General features: G+C 44.3%; 1 protein-coding gene across 4 annotated transcripts in view; it reads left to right on the top strand.

The window, feature by feature from the left end:
* The window catches only part of FBXO9 (F-box protein 9), a 1,471,688-nt gene that overhangs the window by 260,826 nt on the left and 1,188,524 nt on the right, over positions 1–22,338 (top strand). The window contains exon 4 of one of the 4 annotated variants that reach the window (XM_069606124.1): positions 18,203–18,277. The exons of 2 other annotated variants lie outside the window; for them this stretch is intronic. The gene's annotated coding sequence lies outside the window, so the exon portion shown is untranslated. The remainder of the gene's footprint in view (positions 1–18,202; positions 18,278–22,338) is intronic. One more of the 4 variants, XM_069606125.1, reaches the window with a different exon arrangement.

Raw genomic sequence — 22,338 nt, forward strand, 5'->3', positions numbered from 1 at the left:
TGGGGGCTTGACTAGAAATATGTAGCGAAAAGGTTTCTTGACTTCCTGTACCGGGGGTAATAGTTATCTTACAATGGGCCATTGAGGTATTGGGGAGGCTTGGGGTTTTTCTCATGGGACCACTGTGACTCCTCGAATGAAGTCATAACATCTCCCTGATAGCTGTCTCCTCCCATGTGATCCTCCCTCATATAAGCACCCACAGGGTCCGGATCAGGTAGTGGCTGCTGTCCCTTTGCCACATGAGGAGTTTCCCACCGGGCAATCCGTGATGACTCCATTGGATTCACCACATTTCCTTCCTGTACTGCTGTGAGGGGTCAGAAATGAGAGACAGACAAAAAGCTGTATTTTTCTCAGTGTTTCTCATATTTATTAAGGTTATATGGTAGAACCATTGGTGAATTATTTTAGGATGTATATTCGAGTAACGGGGATCTGGGCATTAAGGGGTTGTGCACAACATCTCGCTTAATGCGGACAACGTACTGTTGTGCGTGGATAATCCACAGGAAAACATGCCAGTGATTCTGGAAGTCTTGGACAACTTCCGTACGCTGTCGGGATTACAAGTGAACAAGGAAAAGTTGCTTCTATTTCCGCTTGCAGGGCTCAGGGCGCAGAGGGAGGATGCCCCCCAGATTGGGGGCTTCGTTGGGAGCGGGAATCCTTCACATACCTGGGAATTAGAATCTTTCACGACGTGGAGGAGACATTTGTACACAATACAGGGGGGGCGGTTTTGGAGGAAGTTACCCCTCCCACTAATGGGGAGAGTGGCACTGTATAAAATGGGGGTCCTCCCGAGGCTCCTGTACTTCTTCACAAATATCCTGTACGTCATCGAGAGAATTTTCTTAAAAATGTTGGACAGGACATTGGGGCAACTGCTATGGAATAACGGTTGGCATTACACACGTCGCGGTGCAAGCGGAAGGATGGGGGGTTTAACATGGCAGACTTTGAACTTTATTTTATGACGGCACAACTACAGGCAGTGGCTCACTGGCACTCAGATCCGGGAGTAGAGGCAACCGGGCTGCTTCGAACACTGCAGGGAAGGCAGGGTATATAACTGCTTGGGGGGGACAGACAGGAGGTAAAGGGGACACCAATATCTTCAGGGTGGTATGGGCAATATGGGGCAAACTATTAGGTAATATGCGGCTCAAAGGACTGTATAGCAGGGACTTACCCATTGGGTTCAACCCCACCATACGGACAGCATTGAGAAGCATAGGACTAGGGACATTGAAGGAACGGCATTGTGCCACGTTGGAGGATCTATTTGAGGGGGATATACTGCTAACATTTGAGGAATGGAGGCACAAGTACCAAGAAGTGAGTGCACATTTTCTCATGTATGCAAAAGTGGTCAGACGACTGGCGGTACTATGGGATAGCATGCCGGAAGATCCGGACGTACACCCAGTAATGCAAACATTGCTGAACCTCAAGGAAGGTGGGGTGGGGGGGGGTAGTTTCACGGGTATATGGATCCCTACAGGCAGAAAGACTGGATAAGGATCTGGTGGCTAAAGACAAATGGGAAAGGGATGCAGGGAACCTATCTCTGAGGGTAGGTGGGTGCAAATGTGGGAGCAAGTCAGAAAGGCCGCAAAGAATGTGCGATTTCAACTGACCCAATTTTATTATCGGCACAGACTGTACCTAAAACCCAAAAGGATGCATGCAACAAACAAAACTGTGCCCCATACTTGCCCGAGGTGTGGGGCGGGGGAGGGGCCATGCCAGATTCTGGGACCTGATTTGGGAATGCCCGGTCATCACTGAATATTGGAGGGAGGTGATGGAGCTACTGAACACTCTGCTAAGAAGCAGATATGAATGCAAATGAGGTATGTTTATGGAGATTTCTGTTGGTCTTGCCAAACGGCGCATAGCAATGGCATGGAAAAGACCGGCGGGCCCATCATTTAAGACAATGCCTACAAGATGTGTGTAGATGTGGTAAAGCGAAGGTAGCTTATCTGAACAAACAGTGAACCAGAGGGGGAGGACACTGTGGTAATGGACTGGTGACAGCTACTGCACAAACTGGCATCCACTCGGGACTTAAAACCCCTGTGAATGACTTTGGACATGAGCAATGCAAGGACAAGGGAAGACACCGAGGAGACTTTGGTTAACTGTAACTGACAAGGGGAATGCGTTAGGAATGGTGGTGTGGGAGGCGAGACTCTGTTACAATGGCACTCTGAATGGGGACAAGGGAGGATTAGGGGGGTAATGTAATACACTGTTCAACTGTTGGGAAACTCAATATAAAATGTGTAAAAAAAAAAAATGTAGAAAAGATATATGGGGATGAGAAGAACACCTATCTGCCCCTACCCTGACTAGAATGTTCCTACCTAGCAAACTAAAGGAAAAATAACCTTGTGTCCAAATGTATCTCACCCCACACTATAATAAACAACAAAAATGCAAAAGGTACATTTCAGTTCAACAAAAGTATATACAAATTCAAACTTTATAGTTCTCACAAAGCAATCCTTGTGACCAGGGTTGGATTCCCTTTCCCTTTCCCTTTCCCGAATCAATTCAGGAAGACTTTTGAAAGTTCTGTTTCAAGTGTTCTTTCCAGTTTAATTGCCCATGTCCTTTCCATCCAACACATCTTTGTATTGTAAAAGAAAGTCTCTTTCACAACACTTGTTCACAGTAAACCCAAAGCAATTGTCTTTCCCAAAGCACTTTTCCCAAGATGAAATTCATTATTTTAGAGAGGTGTAACACTTATCCTTTCTGTAGAATACTTTGGTCAGGACAGCACAGCAAAGGTCTCTTGTTAAACAATAGTTTGGATTATTAAGTGTGTACATTCTTTCTACAACTCTCGAAAACCACAACCAAGTTTCCTTCAGTAAAACATCTCTTCCTATCCTAGTTTACTCTCCTGCCAGGATTAACGTCTATTTCAAAGCAATTGTAAATATCTCCTTCTGTATGTGGCAATACTTGTTCAAAGTATCTACCCCAGTACCTCTTATGGGGAGCATTGTACAATGTTTGCCACTTTTTATAGTCTCTTGACTGGTGGCAATGCGGGTTACAGATTTCCCAAAACTAATATTCCAGATAAGGAGAAAAGCACCCTTTTTGCCTGTCTCTCTTCTCTGCAGTCTCTTGGCTGGTGGCAATGAGGGTTACGGGTTTCCGCATCCTGTTATCCCAGATAAAGAGAATTGCGCCCTCTTTGCCCCGCTTTTGCTTAGTCGCTATTCAATATTGTCTTTTAATTGTAACTGTTCTCTGTGGAGCACTACAGGGTTACCGCTTCTTTTAGGCGAGCTCACCGTCTTCTTTTTGCATCTCTGTGTAGTTTCTAGATGCTGCTGTGCATTTGCGGTGTGAGTTAGACTTCTATACCCTGTCAAACCTTCCGGGGGTCTGACAATGCCTTTGACCGCTCTGCCACAGCTGGCTTTGTCCACCCGGTTCTTCCTATGAGCTTACCAGTCCTTTTTGGATCTCCTGGTGCTCCAGCACACCGGCATGTTTCTCTGCGGCTAAGGGATAGTTTGGGCTTCTCACCCTGCTGCCATTGGTCACAGTTCCGTTTCCTGCTTCATCTGCTCCTCTTCCAATGTCGGCCTCAGCGCTGCTTCCACTTCTACTTCTGCTTCACCTGCTGTGTTCACCGCTTCCCTAGCTTCAATGGTTTCGCCAGCTCCTCTCACCTGTGGGTATTTTCTAAATTTAAAGGGCATGCTTCTATGACTGTGATTGAAACAACTAGACTGCATGGTCTTGTTTGCAGCACAATCATTATTCGCTATTTGCTCCTCTTCTTTGACTCAGTACCATAAGCATTATGGACCTTGAAGTCCATAAAGGTTTTAGAGCTTTGAATGGCAGATACAGAAATGGGTGACAGGTGGGCACTGCTGGTTACAATAATGTTATTGTGTTCAGAGATCTCAAAATGTCCTTCCACAAGTATTTCAACATAAAGTATGCAGAGCTCTGTGACAAAAGCAGACCATAAGCACAACACCAAATCTAGACAACAAGGATACTCTCAGGGAACCCCTGTGAGAAACACAGGCTCTCAACGCACCCAAATAAGATGGGCTTAGATACAATTTGTTTTAATCCTCTTTGATTTATTAAAAGAAACGAGCTCTGCTAGATGGTTTTTCAGTCCTTTTTTTATATAATGTATATATGCAGCAATAAGGCAGCCTAGTGAACATTTCGGATACTTTCCATCATCTGGCCAAACGGTATGCAGACAATTTACACAAAATAGAAAAAAACACACACCATGCGCCCAGTACAAAACGCAATTCAAAACATAGTGAAAAAATCAACAGTACAGGGACAAAAACAAGAACAAAACTCAGAAATGTACACTAGGACTCCTAAAACCTCAAGATTCCTGAAGGGTTCACTCTTGAAGAGTTGCCTTGACTGCTCATGCCAGTATACAATTTTGAGAGCCAGAAGCTCATTAAGTAAACACCCTGTAAACCAAGTAGAGTAATACCTCTAGGTCCTAGAAATATAGCTTATGGGAAATCTCCTTCACTCACCTGCATCCTTGGTCAATCTGTGGTGATATGATTGAGTGCTGAAGACCTCTCGTTGAATCAACTAGCGCTTATGGGAATGACGGAGGTTCATCTTGCCCCTGTTCAGGCAGATCTCGGTGAGTATGGGGTCTAAACCTTATTAAATAGTCATGAGGCTATTAGACGTGGAATCGGACAGTAAGGGAATGATGATGGGCATTGCTCTAAACACCTCTCTAACAGAATTGTGTGAATCTTCATGTTTTTAGAATTCCAACAGTTATGAATACTGTGATGAATCCAAGGCATTAGTCCCTTCTTCCCAGTGGGAAGCCACCCCCTTTGAGGCTAGGGAGGTGAGCCTGCTCAGCGAAGCCCTCCCCAGGGGTTCGGGAAAGCGCAACCTCACTGGGAGTGACTGCCCTCCAGGGGACAAGGACTTCCATTCCTCTCTGGAACTCCCTGTAAAGAATACACTGTCTGCCTACACAGGAATAGAAATGTCTGATGTTTCAGTTGATCAACATTCAAAGCACATGAACATCACTTTGCTAATGTTGGCTCGAGGTGATGCTGGAATTTTCACAAACTCAGCAGCTGATGGAGAACAATACACCCCTTTTAAGTATGACGGCCAGAATAAAGAGACGACGAACCTTGAATACAGAGAGAAGAATCCTTTGCAGAGGCGACCCTCTGACGTGAGAACGTCCTGGAGGTGTGAAGCCATGCTACATCACAGAGCTAGCGGTGGTGTGGAGAGAACCAAGAGAAGAGGGAGCAGGAGGCTGGCATTGGAAAGGAACATAGTCTTAACCTGGTGGCGTGACCATGCTGCAGCTGTGGTGGGCCTGGAGCCGCGAACAGACACAGAGACTAGCAGGCAATGGAGGAATGAATTCTCCACTCTAATGGTCAGGACTACGGAGTGTGCTGTGAAAGGCAGGATGCAGAAATCAAATCCTTACGAGAAGGCAATGACTAAGAGGGGGGCGTATGGCCACGTCCCTGCTGGGACTCCACTCCACTGGCACACACCCGCCAACCGAAAAGGTACCTGGGTTGCCCAGGGTGGAGGGAGGTGAGTGGAACAAAGCGAGAAGAGGGAAAATGAAAAGGAGGGTTGCAAGCGCCCTAGAATTCTGAATGGTGAAGATTGGCAGAGGCCAAAGATGCAACCACAAAACTTAAACAAGTGTGGCGATTCATTAGATGTCGTCACTTCTTCCTGAGTTGTGGACCCCTTTCCATGAGGCTAGGCAGGTGAGGCGGCTACCCGATTGTCCTCCTGGGGGCGGTATAATATGGGAGTATTACATGGGGAGGGACTACCTCCCTCTCCCCCCAGAGCAGGAGGACAAAGACCTGGGTAGAATAAGGCACATCATTTCCAACCTTACCTTCACCACCTTTTAACCAACCTCCACTTGCTGCCACTTCCATTTGCTACTGTAACATTATACAATTGACTGACTCCATTAATGAGACGAAAGAAGAATACCTGGAAAGCTAGCACTGACACGAAGAGGATGCACAGATGCAGGAAGAATGTGAACTCAGAGGAGCGTTCTGGCAAGAAACATACCTGTACAGACTTTAAAAACCGAAGAGGGGCTTAACACCATGTCAAGCCATCAATCGCAGCAACAGCATTCGTGGAAGCTGTTTGGCACTGGAGAGTCAAAGGGCTGGAGACCGGGATGCCATCAGTGGAGGGGATGCATCTGTAACTAGTTTGACATAAGACCCTGCAAGAGGCTGTCGACGCAGTAGCATGGCCGCCAGGAAGAGGTGGACCGCACGGTCTGTAACAGGTGCCGATACTGCGGGGAGCCAAAAGCCATGGAGCCTCCCCAGCAGCAGCAAACCAGAAGCAGCCGGAAGCCACTGAAGACCAAGGCAAGTGCAGACCCCGGGAAGATGCCAGAAGGTACGGGAGAGAGCGGGGTGACCACTGGGAGCACGAGAGGGTCTTGATGACTGATTAGCAGCACATGGGACATGGGGGTTTGGGGCAATGGGAGTGGGAGGTAAAAGTCCCCTAACTTGAAAAAAAGTAAGAATGAACTTTGCAATCGAACACATTTTCCTCATGCCAGTACCAAAACCACTGACCACCAGAGAAGGGTCAAAGACCCCAATGTGAGAGAGTGTGATCTTTCCACCCGAGGATGATGTGAGGGGTCAGAAATGTGAGGCAGACCACGTTGTAAAGTTTTCTCAACATATGCGATTTTATTAGAATATTCGGTTGGATGAAAGCTTCACTATCCCTACCCTGACGAGGATTTTGCTGCCTAAAATAAACTGGAGGCAATACTCTAACGAAGGATATCTGTCCCTCACACTTTAATACGACAAACAAGGAACTACATGGAAGCTCAAAACAGGAATCATTTAGTTCATAAAGTACGTCTCTTTACAGAACCTGGGCAAACTCCCCTTCCCCGGGGTTTATACGTGATTCTGCTTCACTGTTCAAAAAGAGAGCACAAGGGAATCCAACCAAGTTCCAATATATAGTCTGATGTAAGTTCATCTTGTCAATAGAAAGTTGCAATGCATACATTTTAAGATTCTTCTTCTCTGAACAGGTTTTCAGCTCCCCAATATCAACAATGATTGGTCAGGATGATTTGCTACTTAAACAGATCCAGAAAATATAACTTCTCCACAACCGCCTTGCTCGACTTTTCCTTCAGTACTACTAAAACAAACAATCTCTGTTAGGACCACTTCTCCAATTTTCACTTGGCGTGCTTCTTTGCCATGCCGAGTATCGCCAAACAGCTTTTCATAATAGTGCTTTTGATATTCAATGTCAACTGACAAGAGATTATAACCGCTTCACAGCATTCAAAACTAACAGTTTTAAGACTCGCAACACCTTATTAGGGAAGACAAGGTTCACGTTTCACAAACCAAAGATAAACCAGTTCATACAATCTTACTAAAATCCATGTGCAAATAAAAAAAACATTATTAAAATAATAGAATCAGTTTACCGTAACATTACATACTTAAAATCATCAAAACACATTCTCCAAATAATCCCAAAATTAAATAAACAGACTACACTTTTAAACAGTACATAAGATATGTCTCAATGCAATTGATGTCAAACCAAATCAATAACCTAATCAAAAGATTTTTAACATCAGAGTGAAATAAGAGGTTAAATGTCTTTTAGGAATCTGAACACCTCCAATCCAATGTCAGGAAAGCCTCTTTCCCCTCCTAGAGCTGATCCCAAAAATCGTCTGTAGATAACCAGTCTATATACTGCAAAAATCGTGAGAAGTGATCTATCCTGTATTTACATATGCCCAGACATATCATTAACAGATGTTTCACATTTTGCTCCTCCTGGAGATCACACAAGTTACAAACACCTTCTGTTTTTAACCCCTTATTTCTTATTCTAAGTAGCTCTCGGGTAACTACGAGGTTCATACAGGATCTCTGAAAATGTAACCGCCAGAATTGATTCGTAAACCTTCTGAGGTAAAGAGGCAGATAACCCAGGGGTTTATTCTCTGGCTTAAGAGTCTGAAAGCTTGTCTTGTTTATGAACATAGCCCTAGTTGCAATCCACTAGTTCACAGCTACCCATTTCTTTACCTTCAGTGGATTTTCGATCAAGTCCTTCTCGGACATACAGCTAGTTGATAATTGATCTAATGCCTCGTGCCTTAATACATTAAAATATGTATTGATGTTATTACTCATGAAGATTTTTATGTCAACATAAAGTGAATTTTGTTGCAGGGGCACAATCGATCTAAACAGAGAAATCATTGTCCATGCACCGTGAGAGTGCAGTGACTGAAGACCTAATTCATATCTCAACCTGGACATTGGTAAAGAAGGCGGCATGTTAAGCACGATTTTCCATATGCCGCCCTCAATACGTGTCCAGTTGAACTTCAAGGCCAGAGTTTCAATTTCAATACCATACATTAAGATTGGTATTACTTTCCCTCTATAGAATTTGATTAGAGGCAAAAGACAGTATTTGTGTACCTAAAAGAGGTAAACCACACACCCCATACATTCACACCTGCAAAGGGTCAACCTATCTCTGCGGTCTGGGGTAGACCTAAATCTATGTATCAGAAGAGAGATAGATACTTGAAATTTAAAATAAGTCTCTCATAGCGGGTGATGGCACCCTAGCTCTCTAAATACGAATAGTCCTGAAATAATTGACATAGTAACCCTAAAACTATATAGATTATAAACAGATGCAATGTATTAGTTCATGTATCAAAAAACACTATTAAAACCCATAGAATCACAAAGCGAGTTGTAACTCATTACAATATCACATACACACGATAAAATATGCATCTGTATTAAACAATACAAAAGACAGAGAGGATAACAATGAAAACTCAATTAGATTCCCAACATGTTTCTGTTCCTAACACTACGCTGGTCGAACATTCATCAGGAGTTGTTCATTTGATTTTGATTTCTTCACCACTTTGTGCTTTGGGTAGTTGGGATAAAAATGCAGTGCAGATGAAAACTCTGCAATTAATACTTCTTCCACGGCGTACAAAAAGTTACTGCCAAGTTCCAAATTAAAAGGGACTATTCACTTCAAATTGCTGTTGCGTAGCACAACAGTTCTTCTGTCACTTATGCTGCTATTACTGCAGGCATGGACACAATGCACTTGATTCTATTGGTTGCAATAACCAGATCTTCCTATCTTAAATTCTCTGGGTCACACCCATCTTGTTCACTGGATAAGTATAAAACTTATCTGTACGCAAGTCGTACTCCAGAGTCTTTCCTGTTCTCCACAATGAGTCTTTCAGGTCTCTGCGGCAATCGGGACACCAAATCTCCACTGTGGAACAGTTTTTGTGTAACATTTTTTAATTTGGCTAATGAGTTTGTTTACTTTTCCACTTAAATGTAATAACGCTTGCATGGAAGGGTTGGATCGGATCATAAACCCCAGATATTTTATTTCCCTTTGACTGGCAATTGAAAATCTCATTTCACTAGAATCTTCCTGATCCAGCCTTTGGTTTCTGGTTAAATGCCATGACAGCTGTTTTGTCAGGGTTGATCACAAGATCATTCTCCCCATCATACTCCGCAAAGGCTGTGATCAATCACTGCAAGCCTATCGGGTTCGGTCTAGCAGGACTACATCGTCCGCATAAGCAAGACCTGAGATTTTCACATTACCGATTAACGGGGTAACTAGTGAATGAGCAGTCAAATTAGACCAGAGATCTGCTAGAAAAAGATAAAAAAAGATATGGAGCTACTGTACAGACCTGTCTTAAGCCTTTAGATGTTGTAATTTTTTATGTTAAATTGCCCTCCAGATCACATGGATACTCTTCAACACTTTTCTGTAAATTATATTCCTTTCCTTATGGATACTTGTCCCCAGAAGGGTAGCCTTTCCCCCACTCGTTTCCCCACTTCACAAACAACCAAACGCTGACAGGGATAAGGTCTTCTTTTACCCCTCCCCTGGTTTTGACAAACTGGGGGTCTCCCAGCATGTACCAGATGTTGTATACAATAGGGGCAATTTGTTCCAGAGTTTACATCCCTTGCATTAGCCCCCCTTCTGCTGTTTGTAATATTGACCAGATTGAGTTTGTCTTATTTCCAGCCTCTCTTGGCTTGGGCAATGCTTATTGACACCAACTCTTAATAAAGCTGCCCACACAGTTGGTTGGGGTTTCCAGAAGCTCCCACTTACAAGATTAGTCATTTGGCTTTTGTTTGAGTCTTAGCTGTTTTTCCCTAGCTAAATATGCACCAATAGCTTTGGAACCACTTTTACTCTTCTGTGAGTGCTGCTTCTGTGTTTTTAAATAATGTTTGGTATTCAAAATCAGCATGTGAATTATTTTTATTCACGCGCATGTGCAGCACAGCGCTCGTTCTGCTACTACGCGAGTGCCTCTCACTCGCACGCCTGCTTCCTGCCTTTAAGCAGGGACAGAGAGCTCCAGGGTCACTCGCCGGTCTCGATGGTGCGCCTTCTCTCCCCTTGCATTCATCCAGACTTCTGCTGCTCCGGCTCTTCACGATGCGGCAAACCTCTCCGGTAAGCCTGCCTTAGTTCGCACCACTTCTAATTCAAGTGCCACTTGCTCCAGAGGCCCCCCGTTGCACTTCAGCCAGAATAGACGTCATTGAGGCTTGCAGGTACATGCCAGCCACCCAAAACAGCATCCTACACGCTTCCTGCTGTGCAGGTTCTGCAGAACATGTCACAAGGCGGTAAAGCCTTACCTGCACGCTTTCCACTGCGGGACCTCTGCGCTTCAGTTTTCTGGGGATACGGATCATCTCAGGACCAGCAGCAGGAATCTGACCTGCAATGTTCTGGCGTCCTCTCCTTCCTCCATCTTCTGTTTGTACTGCCAACTCAAACCACGTCCTTTCTGGTTCTGACCTCCTCTGCTCTTCACTAGCAGAGTCAGCTCCTTCTCCATGCCCTGTACCTGAGGGGGCCTTTTAAGCCTCTCATTCTCCCTCGGGTGTGGGTCATCTACACTAATGAACTGACCAATCCTGCCACATTGTGCTTCTTCAGCCCTCTTCCTTGTCCCAGTACTTGGGGAATTCCGGGACTTGAAGTCCCTAAAGGAAACATTTGGTTTTCTAACTTTTGTTGTTCTACTTCCAACCCCCAATTTGTTCCTTGTAACATTCTGTAAAGGAACTTCATAAGAATGAGTCATTAACCCTGATTGTACAGAAAAAGGCAATTTGTGTACACTGTTGTTGTTCCTGACTTTCTTTTCACTGCCTCCTTGGGTGTAAGGGAGGTTCTTAGCTTTGTTTTCCCGAACTTTAGAAGGATTCTGATTGCTTTCCAAGTCCAGGAATGTATGTGGGGGTTCAACCTTATTTGTATGGATATCTCCTGGGCCAACCAGATGTTTGTTTACAACAGTCATTAGTCTTTGGCATGGCTGGATCATCCTCTATAGAGAATGATGAATACCATGTCTCATACAACAGATTCCTCTCACTTCCCTAGGCCGCTTCTCCTCCCAGGTGATCCTCCTGCAGAACACCACCCCCAAGGTCAAGATAAGGAAGTGTCTGCCTTTCCCAGGCCACCTGGGAGGAGGCCTTAGGTAGGGAATTAGTTGGGGATCTGTAGGATTCAATCCTCTGTCTTCCTCGTGTTGGTGGGTAACGCCAAGACCACTAACCGTCAGAAAAGGGTCAAGGACCCCAACAGTAGAGGCAAAGATACAAGTCATCTTCCTTGTGGCATTATTTGGCAGGGAAGTGAAACAAGTGGGCCAAGTCAAAGAGGTGGTGAAATCAGAATTGGGTGTTGTAGGTGTGAAGCCTGATGGAAAGAAGACCAGGCAAAGGGAGTCATTTTCCTGGTAACTCGAACCCACATTGAGGGCCTGGGAACGAGTCATTCCCCCCCTCCCCCCAGGCTATCTGAAACCAGACGTCAGGAAAAGGGGAGTAATTTTCCTGACCCATCAAGAGGGAGTACCAAAGTGCTAGGGACTCTACTATCGTGGGAAGGGATCCATTCTTCCTGATAACACGTGAGAAGTATTGTATCGAACATTACTATCGGGGGATTAGAGCTATTCCCCCTGACAACCTGTGAGACACAAGACTATTTTGAACTGAATAGAACTGTTGGAACAAACCAGGAACTTGAGCCCAGGAGAAGGGAGTCCTTCTCTTCGGATCAGCCAGAATGATACTACTTTAGTTATAGTTTCTAGTGTGAGGGACAGAAGCAAGGTTTTCTTTACACAGGGCAGTGGATGTTTTGAGTTGACGGACATCCCGACAGTCACCTTAGATCCTTTAGTTGAGGGAGGGAAACCCTCCTCCTAGAAGTGGAGATGTTTTCTTTTCTCTTTTTTCACTGAATAATTGTCTTTTACCCATAGACGTGCCACCTTTGTGTCAGCCTCCTTCTTCTGCAACCTTACACAAGCCAGAGAGCTGGAGGGGTCGAGAGAGCCCTAGAAAATTAAGTGACATGTTCCAAAGTATGAGAAGATGCCTGAGCTAAGAGTGCTGACTTATTTTTATGTTTTTTTTTCTAAATTGGTAGGGCCAGATAGTAAATATTTTTTTGTACTGAGGACTGTTTTTGTTTTGACATGTGACAAGCACCTTTACTTTATAGGCAGGGAAATCCCTCTTAGCGATGGGGATAGATGGGCATTTTCCATTTGTGTTTAAATAAACAGCATTGAGGTGAAGTCCTCAAGTCTGACTCATTTTTCTGATTTGCCACAATACTTAACAAATGCAGGCAAAGATTTAAAGGATGGATGAAACTGCTAAGGAAGAGAATGTTCACGTTTTGGGGTTCATTAAACAACCTGAGGGTGAGATGGAGGAAGAACTGCAGATCTTAAGAGGGGAGGCGTGGATGACCCCTCTCGAGCATGGACAGAGTAGGATTCTCCGGTATCCAGACTTTAGCAAAGACAATTTGGATTGAAAACCGGTCCTTGAAGGGATCGGGGAACAACTGGTGGGCTTGACACTGGAGGTATTGGTTCTTTAGCTAAGGTACTGCATGAGTTGTATTGCAGTGAGTTTGAGAGGGGCATGTATTTTTCGGATGGCCTGTGCCCTAATTGTCTCAATAGGATTGACTGCTGTGATTTGTGTTTGAGGTCTTCTCCTGCTCTTCTAGTTTCTCCTTCAGTGTGAGACAGAGTTGGGATTCAGATGCAAGGAGAATGTGTGTTAGTATTATCCAGATGATATCGATATTGCACCAAATCAGAAGGCATACAATGGACTGACCTGTTTCAGATGCAATCCGCAGTGAAGATCATAAGAATCTCCCAACTGTCTCTGCTAAACCTGTGCCAAATATCAGGTTTGCAGAAATAGTAGAAAAATATTCAAGGGGGAGACAACCCATTGGTTCCAAACTTCTGTGAAGACGGTGTTGTCGGCTTTACCTGGAAGCTTTCTGCAAGATGTGTTCTTTGTGCGTGGTGGAGGCAGGATGCAGATTAGCGACAAGCTGGCACGGCGGACTGCAGGTAAAACTAAGGCAGTATGAGGGCTCCGAGCTTGTTCAGATAAGCTAATGTGAGCGGGATTACCTCTTTCAAGGATCAGGAGGATTAAAGACCAGGAGCGAAGGCAGGTCACAAGCAAGGAGATCAATTGAACTTAGTTCTACAAACGTCAGCCAAACAAACGCGGAACAGAAAAGAAGATGGGTAGTTTAGAATGTACATGGAAAGACAGTAGGAAATGAGAGCAAACTCCCAAGCGTTCTGCTGTAAAGTAGCAATGCGCCATGGCTTTAGTTTTCCGGCACTTGAATGCTCCTCCGACTTCTGTTCGACACCAAGGCTGCAGCGCCCATCGACCGGCACACCTCTTTCAAAAACACTCGACGGTTGCATGAGACGGGCCTGGATTTCCCAGACGCAAACAATGAAAACGTCGAACCAAACGCGGGGCATGCACAGTAGAAGCAGATTCCCAGGTACGGTCTGCTGGCGAGTACCCCCTCCAGTCCACCAAATACTGGAGCCGATCATGGTAGTAACGGGAATCACAAATGTTTTCCAGCTCACACGCTAAACCAGAAGGCATAGAGACCGGAGGGGGGCGAGCAACAGAGGAACTCTGGAGCCGCACAGACACATCAGGCTTGAGTTGCGTTACATGTAACGCAGGATGCAACCGGGATCAGGACAAGGGCAGATGTAATAATAAGGCTGCAGGCCCCTCTCACCCAGGATTTTCGAACGAGCCAAAAAACTTCAGGGATATTTTAGATGTACCAAGTGTTAGGGGAGAAAGCACGAAGATAACTGAACTTTACCGGCCTGAACCAACGGAGGAGCAGCAGTTCTATAGCAATGTGAAGAACGCTTGCTGCCTTCCTGGGCTGCAGTAGGAGCTCCAACCACCTGCTTATGACCTTGTTGAATGTCAAAAAGTAATGCACCCACATTTGGAAATGTTGTAGCAGACTGATATGGAAGGGAAGCATTCTGGATGGAAACCACACATACAGTAGAAAGGACTTTTCCCCAAGGAGGAATGTACCTCATTATTATATGCAAATTCAGCTAACGGCAAGAGGTCAGACCAATTATTGTGAGCATAGCAGACAAAACATTGCAAGTAGCCTTCCAAAGTTTGGTTCAACGGGTGGTAACCAGAACTCAAGGCTCTCTTGATATTCAGTGTAGAACAGACCAGTTTCTAATATCCAGAGGTGTACTGAGAGCCCCGACCTGAGACCATCATGGCAGGGGCGCAATGATGAACAAAGAAATGATAGATGAATAAACAATCCATTTGAGATGCTGTAGGGACCTGAATCAAAGCATGAAAGTAAGCCAATTTGATGAAATAGTCTATTGTTACCTTGATGGCAGTGTTCCCATTTGAGATTGGTAGAGCAGCAATAAAATCTGTGGAGATCATTTGCCAGGGTCTCTGAGGAATTGTTAAGGGTACCAATTGACCCAACGGAGGTCTTTTTGGCACCTGGGTTTGTAGACGGATGACGCAACATGAAACATAATCCTGTACATCGGATACTATCTTGGTCCACCAAAAATACATCTGTAGAAGTACAAGCTACTCCGCTGTGTCCGGCCATAACTGTGTGATCCCACATTCGGAGTGCTTCCTTCCGTACTGTAACTGAAGGAAGCAACACTTGATCGTTATAGAAGAACAGACCATCAGCTTGAGACCAGTTATGTTTCTCTGCCAGATCATTACACATCCTGTTCAGTGTAGCAGTGTCTCGTTTGACTATTTGTAGATAGTCCATAACAGCATAGAGGAATTTAGCCTTCATGAATAGTCTTTCGGATTGGAAGTTGAGGTTTGATGAACTCCTCTTTCTGGATAGGTTGTTAGGAACGATTTCCTGTGTGTACAATTTTCCCTCCATTTCTGAACCCTCCAAACCTTTTGATTTTGTTTAGCTTACTTATCCTGACTTTTTCCAGTGGATCACAGCCTTCAGCTGCACTCCTCTGGGCTTTCACTTTGTTAGGGGGGAAACTGACACGTCCTTCTGGCTGTCAGTACTGGGAAACTGTTTCCCTTAGTCTTCGACTTGTGTTGCCATTTCTTGGTAACTTTTAATCTGTGTGCCAAGAACCTTAAAGTACCGCACATAGGGGTCCTTTTGTTTTATGGCCTTAGCCACACTCTGTTGGATTTTTTGGTGTTTGTACAAGTGTGCCTAGGACAAACTGGTGGCAGCAGTTTACTTTTAAAGTATTTTTACTTTGTTTTTATGGACCATACTGCGTTTACCACGTGTGGCCCAAGACTGTGGTGTTAAGTATTTCAATCAGGCGATACACCCTGGTCTCAGCCTAGTATGCAGCACACAGCTGAAATGCTTATTTTATGTCTATAGGTTCAATATTTTGAGTGATATACCACTCATATCACACCCCGTCTCAAAATACCCCAGGTCACAATTTACCAGGAATCAGGCTGGTTGGTAAAGGTAATATTTATTTAAAATTCTAATCAAACACATACTTTTTAATGGGGAGCAGTAATCACTAATGTGGTGACAATAACAGATAGAAAGGTATGTGATGCACTTAAATTCACTGTTTAGCAACACAGAAGAAAAACAGCAGAGAAAATAACACTTTTGGCTTGTTTGAAAAGATAGCAATTAAGTTTGATTTTCCCCCTGCAATATTCCTCAACGCACAAAGAAGCAATTCTGAATAGATATAAGGAAGCAGCAGGTATTTAGGAATAAAGAACAGTAAACAGAATTTGAATACAACCTTCCCTCCCCAAACGAGAGAGAAAAACTGATTTGAAATCTTGAAATCTTACACTTTTTAAAATGACACTCGAAAATGGCTTTATAAAACAATGAATGTGTGCAAAAATCCTTAAATCAGTACACATTTCTCTGGGAGCAACATTGGAAAGATGCTAACAATCATGAGCTATAGTAAGAGCAAAAGTAAACACTTTGAATCTGAATGTAAGTTTGAAAATAATTTAGAACAAAAATCACATGTGTTAAACTTTGCAGAAATGTGGATTCCCGCCTAAATTTAACCAAACGTTTTTTAATAAAAGCTGGTGAAATACACTGTTTTAGAGTGCAGTTCTTAGGTTGGGATGTAGGTATAGGTCTTAGGTATAATCCAGAGGTGAAATGAAGTCTCTAGCTATTAAATTGAGTGAATTATGCAATGTTGAATGAGAGGCTTTTTTGGAAAATAAAGGCGCGAAAAAGAAAACGGAAATCAATTTTTACAAGGATAGTTATGCTCTACTCTAGGACATTCAGGCTAGGTTACCAGACTGAAACACAGTAAGCTCTAGAGTTGATCCGCGGAACCAACCCCAGCACCTCGGTGCCCGCCCTGGCGGACCCAGTCCGGTTACCCGAGCGAGGATTTAGGATTTCACAAGACAAATTATGTAAAGAAGTTAGCACTAGCTAAAGGATTCAAAGGCAGGGTGGCAATATGGATTCTGACAATGTTGCAAGATCTTAAGGTAAGGATGGGATGGTTTAGAGATTGGGATAGGACAAGGCAAGTCAAGGAATGCAATGATTTTTTATGCTTCCTATTAATACTTCAAGGGTTCACGGATCAGGTCTAACCAACGACAGCAGGGCACATCTGGCGGGATAGGGTCAGCTGGGCGGTTCTGGTCCCCTGGACTGCACTTATGGTTACTGGAGACTGGAGATCAGTGGAATGGCGAGTTTGCAGCAGGCATGCATTTAGTAGTAGCAAGCCAGGCTGGATCAAAATGCTTCCCTTGGGTTTTGGGGCTTTGTTTCAGAATTTTGAGGCCTAGCTGAAAAGGAGTTCAGCAATGCAGGGGCCTTGGCTTTGTAATGAAATCGGGAATCAGGATGAAGAAATCAGGAGTCAAGTAGGATGAAGAAAGCAGCAACAGGCCGCCATGCAGAAAATCAGGAAGAAGTCAGGAATCAGTCTGTGTGTTGTCAGGTTCTCTTTTTTATCATGCCAAATGACATCACTAAAATATACAGCAGGGGCAGGCTTACTATCCACACCCATAATGCTAGGATTGGGCAAGAGTATAATTTCCGCCTTGCTCTTCGCTGATTGGATCACAGAAAAGGATGTCATGTTTATGGTGTTACTTTTACAATGTCTAGAAACCTCCCCTAGCTCCTAGAACCAAAATCTAACTTTGCCATAAATACATATTTATACAGTTAAGACCTCTGAGAAAATCAGATGCACACGTTACATATTTTGTGAGTCATATTCCAATCCACACCCCAAGTCTGTGGGTCCTCGTTTAGCCTTTCTGCTACATTTTGTCAATTTTAACCATGAAAGATTTAGCCTAAAATTTCCCAACTTTGTACAAAGATGCGCAATTACCACTGGGATGTGTGTACAAAATGTTATGTTTGCAATATCAATACTTTACCCACAATCTGTCATTCTTTACAACTTCTGTCCTTATGCAGTACTGAATTCTACCAAGTCTTCACAGATGGAGCATAAAATTAGATTTAAAACTACAAACTTTCATATTTTTTCTCATTTTTGCTGCAAAGTTAAATGTTTTTAGGTTCAGTTGCAAAATAGGTTTTTTTTTACACCAAAAGGAAGTCTATTGTCACTTATTTTTTTTTCTTTTCTTCCAACTGCAAGCAGATGTCAATTCCTTTGAAGCAGGTCGAGGGGCCTCTCTTGTGATTGAAGTTTACTGCCCCTCCTACTTGAAAGGTGAGAGTCTTAGCCTGCTATTGTCTCATCTTGGAGCAAAGACGAATGTCTGACGACTTGGGAAGTCCTTTTGTGCTGGGTAGTCAAAGCCTCCAAGCTAGCAATTAGCCTTTCCTGTGCCAGCGGTTTTATGCAATGTCACCCATTCTCAGGGCTAGCACTGGCAGAGCAAGTTTTTTATATAGTTTGCCAACTCAGCCTGGGTTTTAGCTTTGATTTTTCACCTTTTAAATCTGGACTTTAAAACTATAGCATTAAAACAGTTTATAGGCGTATTTCTAACAGTAACACATCCTTTTATATTTCTAAGTAATCAAGCTTTTTCACAACAATATACTTTAAAATAGGCGATTTTCCACCTTCATTCAGGAAAAAGCACATTTAACTTATTTCTTTAAATTTGGTTTTCATCTGCGGCAAATATATACTTTGTGCAGCTCTAGTTCTTTCCTTGATTGCTGGAGTGGTTTGCAGCATGGATACATGTATCGGGCATCTGTTTAGAGTCTTTCTCTGGACAGCTGATTCTTGATACTGTTGCAAAGAAATAGCCGCGTTTCCGTTTCCGTGTAAAATGAAAAACAGCCCCTGGTTGCTTTTCCAAAGGTACTTTTGACAGGAGCTGTCATTCAAATGAGGCCCGGTTCCTCTAAGACACAAGGATGATCGTGGGCATTGCAGGGCCTTTTTAATCAAAGTGGTTCATGAGAAATGAATGGATTTAGCGCCAAACAGCACTTTGAAGGTTAAAAAAGTGACATTTTCAAACAGCATTTTGGGTTTTCAGAAATGTAATCATGCCCCTTTACTTTCACTCCATGTTACAGAGCAGATTGGGTGGGATGACAAACCTGCGGATATTGGAAGGCGCTGGGGGAGATTCAATAGTCCCAGAATGTGGCAGTTACGCTTAGGTATTGATTCATGGTCAGATCCGAGTCGTATTGGTGCTTATAGCTTTTTTGCTTTATTATTTCTTATGCAATTCCACAAGTCAATTTAAGAATCATCATAGCGGCGTATAACCCCAGTTGTTGAACATTGGTGAGTGCAAGCAGCCGACGCTCCTTTCGACCCAAGTTCATGAACACATGTAATTATGAATGAGATGATTAAACATTGGATAATTAATATCCACTCAAGGTGGGGAGCAAGGTAAGTAATTGAGTCATTGGGTGGTGACCGTGCGTGAGAGTGAAGTGGTTTGTGACAGAATTGCATGGTGATCAGTTGATGCATATGCAAATTCATAGTCAATTAATCACATTGGTTAAAAAATAGCACACAAGCAAAGTACCAAGGGAGAGAAAGAGGGAGAGCATGTTGTTAGTTGGGGGAGGGAGCCAGTTGAGATAATAAGGCAGTGCATTAGAAAATACTAGAGCTTACCCAATAAAGTGCTATGGTGTGCTCTGATTAGGCGCGGATTGCTGGTCCTCCCGTGTCCGGGTACCAGTGGGGCTGATTAGCCTGATCTGTGAAAGAATTTTTTATTATGAGTGAGGTATGATCCAGAATTGCTGGAGAGCACATGTATTGGCAGTCTGTTGGTGGACAATGCTGGGGAGAGAGCCGAAGGTCGGAGGAGCAACAATTGGGCCGTGAGTTTATTGGAAAGGTAGGCAGCTGGGCAATGAGGGGACAAGTGCTCCTGTGAGGATGGCAGATGTCGGTCGGGCGGTTGCCAGTGCGACAAGCTAGATAGGTCAGGTAGGTAGTCCCGTTGTATGACGAAGGTGCAGTGCCAAATGATAGCGGATGGGACATGGGTGGGGAGAGAACCAAAATTCAGACGAGTGGCAAGTAAGCCGTGTGGACATTGGAATAGGGAGGTAACCAATAGCAACGTTGTGAACACAAGCTCCTGTTAAGAAAGAATTGACAGAGTGGGGGTCGGTTGGGCAAGCTAAGGAAGGTGAGGGAGTGCCGGACAGGCATGGTAGTCAGCGAAACTGGCAGCGTAGTCGCAGGATGGGGCTTGCGAATCCGTGAATTATGCGTAAATTGCTGGGGTCAAGGGGACCCAGTGCAGTCATGGCAGGGTCGAGAGCCATGGTGAGGGCCCCTCCTATAGGGGTGGGGTGACAGGGATATGGTTGGTGCTGGTTTGGGGGCTGGTGGCTTGGTGCTAAGGCCATGCAGGGTCGGATAGAGCAATGCAAAGGTGGAGTTGGATGACGGGGGCCGCGGGAGGCGGTGTATGTATCGAGCTGGTCCCGTGTCGGGCAGGGCAGGGAGAGCCCAGTAGCGTCATCAGGGCACCTAGTTGGTGTGGTGGGCATGTGGGATAATCAAATGGTCTTACCTGAAACCGCGATCGGAGGAGGGGGGCGAGAGCCTAGTTTCACAGGGAGTGAGTGAGACCGGATTAGAGAGCTTCCTGGTTGATATGCATGGCTCAGCGTGATTGGTTGCGGACAGCGCGAGCTGATTGGATGTTGGCTGGGATTCCAGGATTGGTAGCCCTGTGAAGCCTGCTACGATAAACAGTTCAGCCTGTTGCTGACGATGCGTGCTCATAGAATATGTTAAAATAAGAGACAGGGATTGATCTGAAAATATTGAAGGTGCATACCTTGCAAATTTAGGCGAGGAAGACTGGTTGGACCAAGGGGGGTGTGAGGGGCACCGGTGGAGAAAAGGTTATTTTGGAACATGTATATTAGTTGCAGGGTGTGAGGGGGCTCATGTCTGGAGGGATGACCCAGTGTATCTCGAAGGAGTGGGTGATAGTACTGGGGCAGAGAGAGCTAGTACTTAGAGCGATGTACTATTTGTATCCAACATGTAACATCCACATGTAATCACATGGGTCATGAAAGTCAAGACCCAGGGAGGAATAGAGTGGGTGCAAGCGGAGTAGGCCTGCATTGGGCTGGTAAGAAAAGTGCTCCGTTTGGAGGGGAGGGCGGGAGAGGCCCTGGAGACAGCAGGGGACACAGCATTGTATAGTGGGTGGTCATGCTGAATGGACCACTTGAGTTGGTTGTAAGAAATGTGAGCTGTCATGAATGAGCCAGGCCTAGAAATGTGACACTATCTGAGGCGTGGATTGGAGCCCAGGATTGAATAGGAGAGGGTACAGGTACATTCACAAAAACACATGGAAGTCATGGTCACTGTTTAGTCCAATGGTGACAGTTCTATATTTGCAAATTAGTCCGGCTTCTTTTTGGCGGAGCAGTAGTTCTCTGTCACCACCCCTTGCGTCTGATGATATTCATTTAAGTCCCACAAAGGTGATGTTTTCCATGATATCAAGCTGGTGTTCTTCTTGCCAGTGGGTGTTTGGTTTCTTGCGAGTGCAGGGAGCTGAGATGTTCCCTGATTCTTGTTCTGAGTTCCCTCTTGGTACTTCCAATATATTTACGATTACATACACATATAATGGCATAAATTACATATTTGGATTTGCAGTTGATATATTGTTTTATTACATGTGTATCGATATCACTGAATCTTAGGTTCTTGGTGGTTGTGGCGAATTTGCATATGGAGCACATTCCACATTTAAAGAAGCCTACGGGTTTGTTGCTCGTAAGCCAGTGGTCATTGGTTTTAGGAATAGGTTCCATGAAGGATGGGCACAATTTGGTCTTAAGTGTTCTGGCCTTGGTGTAGGACCTACTTGGTTTGTCAGGTATCCAAGCTTTGATATCTTTGTCGATTGATAGAATGTGCCAATGTCTTTTCAGTATCCTTTGTACTTGGTAGCTATCACTGCAATATTGGGTGATGTATCTCAATTTATCATTTGCCGTTGTTCCTCTAGTATGTTTCTTGGGAGTCAGTAAGGTGCTGCGTTCTCTCTTATTTGCCATTATTTCAGCTGCTTGTATTGCTTGTTCTGGGTAGCCCCTTTCGGAGAATCGTCTGGTGAGGACTGTGCACTCCTCTCCGTAGGCGGACGAAGAGCTACAGTTCCTTTTGGCTCGTAGGAATTCTCCTTTGGGAATATTGTTGATTACTGATTTCTTGTGGCAACTGGTTGCGCGTATTACTGAATTTACTTCTGTAGGTTGTAGTTGTTAGTTCGGATCCTACTGGCCTGATGGTAATGT

The sequence above is a fragment of the Ambystoma mexicanum genome, chromosome 4p, assembly GCF_040938575.1.
Source record: "Ambystoma mexicanum isolate Mex_15411 chromosome 4p, UKY_AmexF1_1, whole genome shotgun sequence".
Classification (NCBI taxonomy): domain Eukaryota; kingdom Metazoa; phylum Chordata; class Amphibia; order Caudata; family Ambystomatidae; genus Ambystoma; species Ambystoma mexicanum.